The following is a 13544-nucleotide window of genomic DNA, read 5'->3' as shown; positions in this document are numbered from 1 at the left end:
ACTTTGAGGTTATTCGAAACTTTCACTACATTACTGTTCGCATCATTTTGAGTTCATTCGCAATTCTTCCGACATCACTGTAGTATTATTTTGTGGTAGGTAGCAACTCTTCCTACATTACTGTCAGCATCACTTTGAGATCATTAGCAACTATCACTACATTACTGTTAGCATCATTTTGAGTTCATTAGCAATTCTTACGACATCACTGTCGCATCATTTTGAGATCATTAGGAATTCTTCCGACATTACTTTCGCATTATTTGTAGTTCATTAGCAATTCCTACGACATCACTGTAGCATTATTTTGAGGGTAGTAGCAACTCTTACTACATGACTTTCAGCATCATTTGAAATTGTTCGAAACACTTACTACATTACTGTAAGCCTCACTGAGTTTATTAGCAACTATCACTACATTACTTTTGGCATTATTTTGTGTTCATTAGTAATTCTTACAACATCACTGTCACATCATTTTGAGATCATTAGCAATTCTTCCGACATCACTTTCGCATTATTTGGAGGTTCGTAGCAACTCTTACTACATTACTGTTGCATTGTTATGAGGTTAGTAGCAACTCTTAGTACATGACTGTCAGCATCACTTTGAGGTTGTTCTAAACTTTCACTTCATTACTGAAAGCATCACTGAGTTTATAGCAACTATCACTACATTACTGTTAGCATCATTTTGAGTTCATTAGCAATTCTTCCGACATCACTGTAGCGTTATTTTGTGGTTTGTAGCAACTCTTACTACATGACTGTCAGCATCACTTTGAGGTTATTAGAAACTTTCACTACATTTCTTTTCGCATCATTTTGAGTTCATTAGCAATTCTTACGACATCACTGTAGCATCATTTTGAGATCATTTGTAATTTTTACAACATCATTGTAGCATTATTTTGAGTTTATTAGCAACTATCACTACATTACTGTTAGCATCATTTTGAGTTCATTAGCAATTCTTCCGACATCACTGTAGCATTATTTTGAGGTTTTTGTGGTACCTTTGTTTGTAACCGATCTGCTGACCAGCGAGACGCCACCACGCACGGCTGTCGGCTCCGTAAAGGAGGGAGAGGAAGTGGAAAGGACGGAGAAGGGTCGGACCAGGTCTATTTCTAGGTGACCACTCACTATCGTCTTCCACACTGCCCCTCATGGTGGGGAGTGTAGCGCCATCCTGCCACAGTACATTTGTTTCATTCTTTTGCTCTTGCACTTTCATTAAAATGGACTTGACTTGAGAACGTTTTGTTTCAAAATATAGAAGAATTCCCAGATTTATAGGTAGCATGAGTATGAAGTTGCCCTTGCACCCGGTGGGAAAATGTCCTCTGCATTTGACTCTCACTATGTAGGAGCAGTGGTAGCAGTGTCAGCCTGGGGGCTTGGTCAAGATCAATGACAGGAGTAGCAGACAGGTAATATCCATAGCATGCTTGTTGTTTTAGAGGAGTAAGGGTACACTGTTGGTCTCTCACCTGATGCGCTGTCATCAACACAAATGATCTGTTCCTAAACATCAAAATCTACCATCCCCCCTGATTGTTTTTTACAACTGGAGTACTGGTTAACACTTTAGAAAGCCTTCATTCAGAGCTGTGAAGAACCTTGAACCTGATATCCCAGACATCAAAGTGGGCCACTAACTGGCCAGATGAAGCTATGCTAGGCTGCTGTACTCTGAAGAGCTAAAGTAGCAGCTTCTGAGAGGGATGCTAACCTGGATGTGTTCATCTCCTACTTTAATATCAGCGGCCCAACTTGGAGCTCTGACAGCCTCCAGCTTGTTGTTCCTGTTTCTGCTTCAGTCAACAGGGAACTCCAACCTGCAGTAGAATCTTCAACAATGGAATAGAAAAGTGAGGAAGAAAAACTAGAATAAACTTACAAAGCTGAGAAATGTTCATGAAGAAGAAAGGCACACGTTATGATTGAGGCCAGAAACTAAAACTCCACACCAAATGTAGTTTGACTTGTAGGATAATGAACTTGAATGTGTTGAAACAGCAGATCAATGAATCCACTACCACACAACAAGATGATGACCCCCTACCACAAGATGGCGTCACAGATCCTGACGCTCTGAGCAGGAAACACAGAGCAAAACATTACAACAAAGCTCCTGTTGTTCCCTCCAGGAAAAACTGTGGCTCTGATGAGAAGAAGGATCCCAGCCTCTTCTGAGGATCCATGGCCGCACCATTGGGTAGAAGGACGATGGGGTCGGCACCAGGAGGAACCCTGGTGTCTCCGATGCAGGGAAGATGGAGCAGTGAAGAGGCCACATTGTGGCGTCCTAAAGAGGACATTTGGTGGAGCCTGAGACAGCAAACATCACGCCCCCTTCATCAGAAGAACCACAGCACCAGAAGAAAGAATCCTGGCAGTGACGACAGGGAGGATCAGGGTGACCTCCTCACCACCACCTTTGAACCTTCAAATGAACTTTAAAAAGCTTTAGAGTGGAGAAGGATTTTAAACATTTTATTGTTTTTTCCTTTCATTCTCATTTGTGCGATTGTCTGATTTATTAGAAATAAACACTGTCTGCTGGGTTTACATTGACTGTGATTCTCTTTTTGCATGCAAGTTGAAAGTTCTGCCAATAAAAACCACAAGTATTTGAAGACCAAAGGAAGAACCCCCAAAGTCAGGACCCTGAGATCAAAGTGAGCGCTCTGATCTCAGAGGTCTGGGATATTTCCCATCCCATGGCCCTTCAAATAAGAGCCCTGTGTCTCTCTCAAAGTTTTCAACCGTATTTGTTTGTTAAATTAAAACCAGACGACCACTGTGGTCCTTTTTACATGGTAAGTAAAGCACAGATGCCCTGGTGGACCTGTTGGCACCCTGGACTTTGAATCCAGTGACCTGAGTCCAAGTCTCAGTTCCAGCAGGTTTCCTGCAGCCTTCAGCAGAGCTGCCATGTTTCTCTGTAGAGAACTAAGTGATGCTCTCAGCAGGTTGAGGGCACCACCAACAAGTGAGGTATGAACCTCTGACTTCCTACTTGTCAAACAGGAAACTCCTAATACGTCATTTGAGTAAAGTACCTCATATTCCTGACATCCAAGTAGTAGTGAAGTGGAGGAAGAAGGGAGGAGATCTCCAACAGGATCCTTCTTTCCTCTGTCCTCCTTGATCTCATGGATCACCACAGTCAAGGGGAGACCCAAGCTCCCGGATGGATCTGGCACTCAGGAACTGCTGAGTTTTCCAGTGGACTTTGTTCCATCCATGGTTCAGGAACAGGACTCCTCCTGGTTAACCTGGTATCTTTCCACCCAACTGTGGGTTCTTGGAGAATTTTTCATGTCATGTCAAGAAATCAGGCTGGTGGGTTTTTCAATGAGAGAAATTCTGGTAACTTAATTAAGTGGCATGTTTGTTGAAGCAGTAATTAACTGATAAATTAAGGAAGGCCTGGCCAGTCTTTGCTCCCAGGTCATACAATGGAGTTAGAAAGTCCTGAATAAATCTGGAGTTCCATGATTTCCTTGTGGTTCATGATCCTTTTGCCAATGTAGTCTGGAACAAGAGCAAGATGAACCTCCACATAGCAACAGGTTGATTGCAGGTGATGTCAAGTGGTATTTAGAGGAATGTCCTCCTTGTGTTTGGTTCCATGGTGGAATGGTGAGCCCTCTGGACTCTGGATCCAGTGATCAGAGTTCAAGTCTCAGAAGGACCTTCCTGTCTGGAATGTGTCCCATGTAACAAACTGATCAAGAGATGTTACGTGGTTCAAATGTTCTGGTTCATTTCTTACTGCCATGAACTCAGACTGTGTGTTTAATGTTAACAATAAATGTAACAACTAAGGAGCCAGTAGCTCCTGTGGAAAAAAATTCTACTTTGTCAGTGAATGAATTCATTTGATATTGAAGTCTGCAACTGTCAGTGTCTGTCAGGATGGCCGAGCGGTCTAAGGCGCTGCGTTCAGGTCGCAGTCTCTCCTGGAGGCGTGGGTTCAAATCCCACTTCTGACAAAGGACATTTTCTCCACATTCCTATGCATCCACAATGGTACATTCCAAACCCAGTTGAAGCTGCTCTCCACTGATGGGAGTGAGTGGTTGAACTGGCAGCAGAGGAGGCAAAGGAGCTTCCCTGTGAGGGTCCAACATCGCCTGGTTTCCTCCAACATGGAGCAGCCACCAAACTCTAACTTCAATGTTGGATCAAAGTCTACTGAAGAAATGTGTTTTCTCTCAATTCACATTTTGTCCATTAACTTCATAATCAGAGTCACCATCTCATCACATGACTAAAGTCTGGGTTCTGTATTGGTGGTAAAATATCCTTCCATGCCCCTCACTAGTTTGCACACAGAAAAGCATATTTTACTGGTTTCAAATCTCTTAGCTTGTTCTCTCTCTTAAACCAGCTGAGGCAGCTTTCATTGTGTGATTGATTTTAAAATATAAATATGGAACAGAACCATTGGAATAAGATGTCAGGACATTTGAAGGAATGTCAATCTCCTGTTGAAATGTTGCAGTGTGCAGCTGAGGCTCTCTGGCAGTGGCACCAGGAGCCCCAATGGCAGAACCTGGACCCTCCTGGAGGAGAACCACAGGTGAGGGCCTTCTTGGCTCCAGATTGATGGAAATCAAGTGTCTGAGGCTGTTAGCAGCCATGAAGTTGATCTGGTTGGCACTGGTATTTGTTCTTGCTGCAGCTCAGGAGTGATTCAGGAGAAGAGTTTCAGAACAGCCCATGTTGGGGACTGGAATTCTAAAATTTCCCCTGGAACCAAACAACCTTGGAGGGTAAAACCTCCAATCCTAGCCACTCAGATGCAGCAGCAGAAGAAGCTGACATCCACCCTGACAGTCAGAGCATCAAGTCAAGAAAACATCACCATCTTGTAGTTCCAAACCTCCACCTGTCAGATTCAGCTACTTCTGATTGTGGGACTTTAAACTTGAACACAATGGAATTTGGACAAGGAGTTTTCCTTCCAGTCCAAACATCATCGTCCAGCCTCCAACCAGAGGTCCCTCAGTTATCATGGAGCCACAGGTGGAGTCTGGATTCTTTTCTGGAATGAGACGGCAATGACAGTCCTGCCAAGTGACATCACTGACATGACTGGATGACTTCAGTCACGTGACTGGATGACTTCTGTCACATGACTGGATGACAGTGTAGATGCCAATGTAGAGGTTGGGGAAATCGTCTCTGAGAATCCAGCTTGAACCCACAGCCTCCTTGTTTTCCAAAAACCCAAACAGCGACCATCAGTCTCCCTCCAATCCTGTTCTTGGGTAAACAACAAAAACAGAGTAAAAGTCTCTGGCAACATATTTGTTTCCTGTAGGGTTTCTTCATGTATGTGTGGTGTACCTGCTTTCCCAGAGGACTGCCATCTTTGTTCTGTGGCTGACATGTTTTAGTGTCAGCACAGGTCATAGCGCTGAGACTGAACTCTCATTCTCCTCCAACTATTATTTCCACCTCACACTCCTGCAGATATTCAAGTGAACAGGGAACACAAATTTATGCTCAACTTCTCCTGTGTATTCATCCACAGTCACTAAACAACAACCAAACCAAACAAAAGAGGTTTGCTAGCATGGCGATCAGCTGTAGTTCACCATCTTATCCAGGTCACATGACTCAGGAGTAGCGTGGCCGTCTGGCAACCAAAGGGTGGCTGGTTTGATCCTCACTTTCTCCAGTGACCATGTCAAAGTGTCCTTGAGTAAGATACTGGACCCCTAAATACTTCTGATGAGTAGGTTGGCTCCTTGCATGGCAGCCTTCAGCATCAGTGTGTGAGTGTGTGTGAATGAGAGGACATTGTTCAGCTCCTTGAGTGCTGCTGAGGTAGAAAGGCTCTGTACAAACTGAGTCCTTTTACCATTTCTTTCCTGCCTCTAGCGGCGCTGTCGTCACTTCCTGTGACCGTGGGAGGAAAGGGGTCCCCCTTCAGAATAAGTTTTATATCATTATGTTACTTCCTCTTCAACATGCCTTTAGCAGACCAACTCACAGAACAGCTCAGTGAGGTAGTGTGGCCGAGCGGTCTAAGGCGCTGGATTTAAGCTCCAGTCTCTGAGGAGGTGTGGGTTCAAATCCCACCACTGCCATCATGTCCCAGGTCACTGGAGAGGTGTGGCAGGTCTCTCACAGCCTCTCCTCTCTCTTCCACTGAGGTCTTCAAACCTGTGACCAAAAGAAGAACCCTCCTCTGAGTCCACAGACCTGAGCATTGCTGCTCTGACTACTAGGTTACCTCCTGGTTATCAGTGTGAAGTCATGGTGAGGTAGTCAGTTGTTCCTTTGTTTTTTGACAGAGGCTTCATTGTGAATTAAATAATTTTAATTCTTTACTTGAAGTTTCATGCTGTTTCAACTGAAAAAGGCCAGTTCCTGGAGAAGATCTTCCAGGGGTCCAGGTTAAAGCGGCGCCCCAGCTGGCACCAGGTGCTGACCCAGGTCCTGCATGGGAGATACTGTCAGTTCTGTTCTGCCCTGCTCACAACCACAGGCTGGTGTTGAGGCCTGCAGCAACCAGGGCCCCAGTCACCAAGAGTATAAAGGCTGGTCATTGTGGCAGTGGGAGGAGTCAAAATGAAGACAGACCAATGTGAGCAGGACGTTCCTGGAGAAGTAAGAAGAACTTGACCATGTTTCCTACAGTACCCAGGAGGCCTGGTAGTTGTTGAAGGAAGCTCCAAAAGCAAAGAGCAGACAGCAGGACATCAAAAGAAAAGATCCAGACACTAAAACTACAAGTAGAAACAAGAAGAAATACTCAAAGCTTTGGAAAGATACTACAAGGTTGGATATACCTTATTATATACACTACTATTCTCATTGACTCCTAAAGAGGGACAGGAAACATTAGAATGTGGATCAGATCAGCTGATTTCAGTGTTGAGTCCATCCCTCCATCCACTTTCTGTTCTTATCCTTTAAGGGTCATGGGGGGGGGGGGGGGGGGCGATCCCAGGTGACATTGGGCAAGAGGCAGGGTTCACCCTGGACAGGTCAGAATTCCTGATGATGTCATCAGGGCTTTGACAGTAGCTAGAATTCTGTCTTTGATGTCAGGAGGACATGAAAGAAACACAACTGAGGAAAGAAGAGGAGAACATTCAGCTTCATTAGAAACACTTGAACTGTTGAACAGTAGAATTTGTTTGAAACAGTTTACAACACTGAGTGACAGGATTGAAGAGGGAAGGTTTTCTACTTTAAAATTAATTTGTAACTTTAAACTGGAGATGAACATTTTTAGTGGTTCATATTCTAACATAGAGAGGAAGTCATGTCATTCCCTTTTTTAAAAAAGAAAAACATGTGAAGCTCCTCCCCCCAGCTCCAGATGGACAGACAGACATGAGAATGACAAGGAAGCAACAAGTGTTGTGCTCCTGTAACGAAGTTAAGAGTTGTGATCCCACTTGCCATTTAAAACACATTCACAAAACACGGGAACTGGGGTTTCCTACTGCAATTAAAGGCAGCACCCCCTGTGGTTTCGGGTCGTGCACCCCGGGGGGTAGCAACAGTCGGACCTCGCTGCCTCCGGGGTAGGTGTATGACTTATGAGCTCTGTCTTTGTTTTATATTAATTACTTTATTTTAATATGAAGGAGTGGTTTAAGTTATATTTTGAATCATAATGCTCCCGTACAGTCGAGCCTGTCCTTTTTTTTTTATAAAAAGCTGACTGTGTTTTTCTTTTATTTTTGTTTACAAATGGCTAGAGTTACACGTGTTAGCTAACCTGCACTTTTTTTCATTTTACTTCCTGCAGCCGTGTATGTGTGTGTGTGAACGGGCGAACTGGACTGACTGTGTGTTAAATCTCCATGCCAGGTACGCATTGTTATTTTATGTTCATTTGTGGATTGTATGAACAGTCGGACCTCGCTGCCTCCGGGCCGTGTATGTGTGTGTGTGAACGGGCGAACTGGACTGACTGTGTGTTAAATCTCCATGCCAGACGAGAAATAAACGGCGAGTGTGCCAACGGTGAAACAGACTACCTCGTCCTTAAATACACAACGCAAGTGAAGTACAAGAACCGCTACACTCCTCTCCAGTGCTCTGGTGTTCATTTTTTCTCATTTTGAAATTCAACAGCTTCTGTCATTGATTTGACAGGAAATGTTGATGACACACTGGGATTTTTGTTCTCCTGCTGTCACTGTCAAGTGCAGCTTAACATGAGAGGCAGCAGGATCATTCATGTGTTTATGTTTCCAGCAGACAAGGAGGAAACCTGGGAGGACTTCAGTGACTTTGATCAGTGGTTCTCACTTCATCTTCTCAGTATAAAGTTTAAAGCGAGCTGGCCAGGAGTTGAACCTAGAATCTTCTGATCCGAAGTCAGACACGTCATCCATTGCACCACCAGCCCTGTGAAGAAGCTGCTGTGTTCATGTGTCCTTGCTGTTACAGAAAATCCCAACAAGGTGGTGTCATTTTCAGGGGACACAATGGTGCAGTGGTCAGCACTGTGGCCTCCCAGCAAGAAGGTTCAGCTCTCCTCCTATTTGGTTGCTAGGAACCTGAATCAGGCCTCAGTGGAGCGGTGCTGCTGAGGCTGAGTGAGGCTGAGTGAGGGACTGAGCAGGAGCCAGCAGGTCCAAGCAGGTTCAGGCAAACTCCCCTCGGTCCACCAACATCAAAGCAGAGGAACTGAGTTCATCTAACAAAATGATTCATATCATCTCCTCTTGGAATGTTCTGGAACTACAAGTACACTTAAAATGGCTGACTTATGACAACAGAAGGAACTTTGAAGTAGATTTGATTTATTTAAGTCAGTGACAGTCTTTTTTTCAAGAACTTAGTTCAGGTAACTTGATTGTTTTACTAAGATGAGCTTTAATGTTATACCATTGAAAAAAGACCTTCATGTATTTATGATGACATCACCAATAGGAGCCTTCCCAGTCTGTCAGGGGGTAGAGTTCAGTCACCACCAATGACATCAGAGTCAGAGTTAGAGATCAAAGACAGACATTAAAGTCTCACATTAAAGTCTCTTATTAAAAAAATTAAAGTGTTATATCTTTGAAAATATACTGCAATACATGAAATATTATATTTACATGAATGGTAACCTCGTTCTTATATTCTTTAATATACTGCAATAGTAATGGACCCTCTATGACACTGTAGTGATGAATCTATCAAGGAGTACAAATGATTATAATCTGAGAATTTTGAAGTCAAGTTTGAGATCAGTTTGATCCTCTCTCTCCCTCCCCCCTCTCTCTCCCTCCCTCCCGCCCTCTCTCCCTGTCTCCCCCCCTCTCTCCCTCTCTCTCTGTCTCCCCCCTCTCTCCGTCTACCCCCCCTCTCCCTCTCTCTCTCTCTGTCTCCCCCCCTCCCTCTATCTCTCCCCCCCCCCTCTCTCTCTCAGGAGCTTTTAAATGAATATTTTAATAAAACAGAACAGGAGACTGAAGAGTGATCACTCAAACCCACAGGCTGAATGGGACATCTCTTAAAAATATTGAACCACTGAGTAAAACCATAGAAGCGCTCCTGTCTAGTCGGTGCTAACAAGTTAGCTGTTGCGTGAGTCCAGCTGTGCTGTCTAGGAATCCTGGTCAAAAGCCTCCACACATCAAACAGCTGGTGTGTTGGTGGATCTGTGGATCCTGCTGGAAGAAGCAGGGTGGAGCTCTGAATGGTTCCTGTCTCAAAGAGCTTCTCTGTGCAGCTCCCATCAGCTCCTAAAAACAGGAAACCAGCAGATTCACTGTTGAACGGTGGCATTAAAATGTCTCAAAAGCTGTCCTGTCCACCATTTGTTGGTGCAAAGACATTTAAAAACACCAGTTGAACATTTTCCAAAGTTGCTCTCACCTTCTTTCAAACACCTGGAATGATTTCCTCCAAACCAAAAGAAACTGGTGAAAAAAACAACAACAAAAACTCCTGGAGAATCAAACTCCACCCTCTGCTCCAACTGGACTTGGGACTTCAAATGACCCCCATTAAAAGCCTGCCTGCATCCCCATTCACTGACTGTTGTGCTGTGAGTCTCCTGGACAAACATGGCAGGGATCCTCTTGATCTCCAGGAGTTTAAAAGAGCAGCTCTTTTAAAATGGGTTCTGGCTCCGTTCAGGTTTAGAGAGCTGAGACTAAAATCACACATGAATGAAAGAGGGAACCCAAGAAAACAAGTCAGCGTGAAAGAGGAGCAGATTTTAAAACTCCTCATCATTTCCACCTCCAGGAGTGAAGCCTCCCAGGACCCAAGAGGCTCCAGCTGGCAGAGCTCTCACTGGTTTCTCCACCACCTCGCTAACCTGAGCTGGAGCATCTGAGAACCAAACAGTGACCCCCTCACTCCAGAGCCGACTCCACAAACTCTGAGCCCCCACTTTACCCACAGCCAGCAGGCCTCCTCAACACTGCATGACACACGACGACTAAATTTAACACTGAAGCGTCTCATCAAGAGATCCGTCACAGGTGTGTAATGTGACTCCTAAGCACCAGTAGAGCCTGTTCATCGTCCCTGGGGGGCTCCAACCACCAGCCTCTCGGTTAACAGCCGAGCGCGCTGACCGATTGCGCCACAGAGACTCTGAGGCACTGCTTTTCATGAAGAGTTTTCAGGCTAAATTCAGTGTGTGAGGTCCACACTGCACATTTGAGGGACCATGAAGGACAGAGGAGAGTCTGACTGTCATGGTGAAAGCCTTCAGCACTAGAGCTGAAACAGCCCCACCATCTTAACCCCCCCAGAACAAACAGGCTTCATCAGAAACAGACACGCCTCCTAGAACATCCAGAGATCATCAGTCTGATTAATAGAACATGGCAAACAAACAAGAACATGTTATTGTTTGATCAGAAGCTGAAACAATGTTTCTATGTTTGTCTGTTCTGGTCTGAATGAAAGAGGAGGTTTTCTTGGTCATGTGACGTGGATGAGAGTTCAACTAGAACTTCCTGCTTCAACAGGATTTTAGTTTGTTGGGATTTTGTCAAAGACACCAACCAAACCTCTGAGTGGTGCAGATGTCTGCTGCCTCCTCAGAGCAGACTGGAGCTCAGCCTCACTCACCTGTGGGAGCCCCAGCAGAGCCACGGTGTGATGGAGTTTCAGTTCAGGCTCCAAGGTCCTGGATTGAATTGGTGTTTTGTGTTTTTAGGCCTCCTGGCACCATCAATGGTAGAGCAGAGTGGTGCAGAGGAAGCGTGCTGGGCCCAGAGGTCGATGGATCGAAACCATCCTCTGCTAAAAGAAGAAAAATAAAATGAACCAGTGTCTTTAGAAATGTGTGTCTGTTAAAAAGAGGTTCATAAGGATTTTGTCTTCCTCCACAATCACCAACCATTGTGAGAGTTAACAACAGTCTACTTTCTGACTGAAGCAAAAGTAGACTTCAAAAGGTTTTTCTGATTCAACATAGCAGCTAAATTTCCATTTCCATTTCCTGAACAGGAAAGGTTAAAAAAAGGGAATGTCATGACTTCCTCTGTATGTTAGAATATGAACGACTAAAAATGTTCATGCCCAGTTTTAAGTTAGAATTAAACTGAAAATACAAAACTCTTCCCTCTTCAATCCTGTCACTCAGTGTTGTAAACTGTTTCAAACAAATTCTACTGTTCAACAGTTCAAGTGTTTCTAATGAAGCTGAATGTTCTCCTCTACTTTCCTCAATTGGGTTTCTTTCATGTCCTCCTGAGATCAAAGACAGAATTCTAGGTACAAATAAAAACACTACCAAAGCCTCCTGATGACATCATCATCAATTCTGTCTTTGATCTGTGTCTGTCCAGCCGGTCCTGAGTGGATCCAACAGTTTCCCATGGGTGACACTGTCGTGGTCTCTCTCCTGCTGTCTCCAACTCTCAGAGCGCTTCTACTGGTTTCTCCCCATCGTCCCTGTTGCTAGGCAGAGCACTGGTGAGGACTGAGGCCAGTGATGTCATCACCTCCAGCTGAGACCTGCCAGGTGATCCTGCTTCATTCAACTCTGCTGCCTCTGCCACTGCCCTGACTGGTGAGGCTGACAGCAGGTTCTCTCTCATCTAAACTCTCTGTTTACAATGGAGGCTGAAATCCTTGTGGTTGGTGGTTCAATCATCAGGTCTGTTGAACTCCCAGGTGCCATCACCTGCTGTCTTCCTGGTGCCAAAGTTGTGGACATTATTGAACGTCTCCAGGACTCATCGACCTCCACCCCTCCTGCAGGTTCTCCCTGTCTCTGTGTGGGTTCTCTCTGGTACTCCAGCTTCCTCCCACAGTCCAAAGACATCAAGAGGGTAGTGGTTACCTGGACACTCTAAACGACTGTGAGTGTGAATGGTTGTCTGTCTGTGTGTGTTGGTCCTGGGATGGACTGGTGACCCATCAAGGGTGAACCCAGGGCTGGACTGGCCACCTGGCCGATGCACATCTTTGGGCCGGCCCATAACTGTCATAATTTTTTTTCAAAAGTGTATAGTTTTTAATCGACCGTAACGGTATCGGAGACGCGAAACGCGGCCCATTGGTTGATTTTCTTGAAGGACATTGGGCTCGTCCAATGAAATCTCTCAGCTCTCTCTCTTTCTCTTAGTCAAGCCATGCTGTTGCAATGGAAGTGGAGGAGTCAGATCAGACAGTTGGAGACTATTTTAGTCGCCCTTCTTCCAAACAGAGGACTGATTTTTTAAAGTTTCATCCTCAACAAGATTCCATGAACCCTGTCGTCCAGAGGCTCTTCGTTAGAACGGACGACACGACGTGGAAATGGCTGACTTATTGTGGTCAACGTCATGCTTTGTTTTGTTTTGTTTGCCCTGCTTTTAGCAAGCCCAGTGATCCAAGTGTCTTCATTAGAGGCCTGACAGACTGGAGACATGTGCTCCAAAGAGTAGAGGAGCATGAGAGAGGCATGGCACAGAGGCAGTGTGCTGAGGCCTATTTTTGAAACTGCTCCAGAGCAAGACTGGCCACCTCCTTGAGGGAAGACAGCTGACAGGACACCGTGAGCAGGTTAAGAAGCAGGGCTGGACTGGGACCAAAAAATGGCCCTGGCATTTCTCATCCCTGGCAGCCCTCCATGGTTATTTACACGATATGTGTAAGCACACGCCATACCAGAGGATGTATGCGCACATTTTGAAGTTTCAAAAATTAAAATAAAGTGCAGTATTCTACATGGAAGACAGTAACCATGTTAAAAGAGTGATACTCTTTCACTACTCAGAGACCTTCTTCTTCCACTACACGTTCCAACACCTGACGTCTCTTCTTCCCAGTCCAGCCCTGGAAGAACGCGTCGAGTTTTGGAAATTCGGCTGCTTTTCTTCTCGGGAGTCTCTCTTTTTCGGCTCCTCCTTTCTCCTTCCTCTTACTGGGCAACATTCTTCATGGCTTCTGACTGCAAGGTGGCCGCTGAGTGGTGGCACTACAACTGGATGGGTCTGTTTCTCATTTGAACACAAAAACAAACTAACCGCTGTTTCTGCGTTTTTACCAGAAATATATATTTTGAAATGCCTGCTCACACCGGCCCATCCGGCTACATCCACCAAACTTTACACACATAA

General features: G+C 45.0%; 2 non-coding genes across 2 annotated transcripts; both read left to right on the top strand.

Annotated features, from left to right (window-relative positions):
* The first annotated feature begins 3921 nt into the window (after nt 1-3921).
* Nucleotides 3922-4004, top strand: trnal-cag (transfer RNA leucine (anticodon CAG)). The gene has a single exon. It is a non-coding gene; the product is annotated as a tRNA-Leu (tRNA).
* Nucleotides 4005-6028: 2024 nt separating this feature from the next.
* trnal-uaa (transfer RNA leucine (anticodon UAA)) lies at nt 6029-6110 on the top strand. The gene has a single exon. It is a non-coding gene; the product is annotated as a tRNA-Leu (tRNA).
* The last annotated feature ends 7434 nt before the right edge of the window (nt 6111-13544 follow it).

Source organism: Aulostomus chinensis, chromosome 1, assembly GCF_037954235.1.
Source record: "Aulostomus chinensis isolate RoL2024-O1b breed Wild chromosome 1, RoL_Achi_v1.0, whole genome shotgun sequence".
NCBI lineage: Eukaryota > Metazoa > Chordata > Actinopteri > Syngnathiformes > Aulostomidae > Aulostomus > Aulostomus chinensis.
The sequence above is the reverse complement of the archived record's forward strand: the minus strand, read 5'-3'. Positions and strand labels throughout refer to the sequence as shown.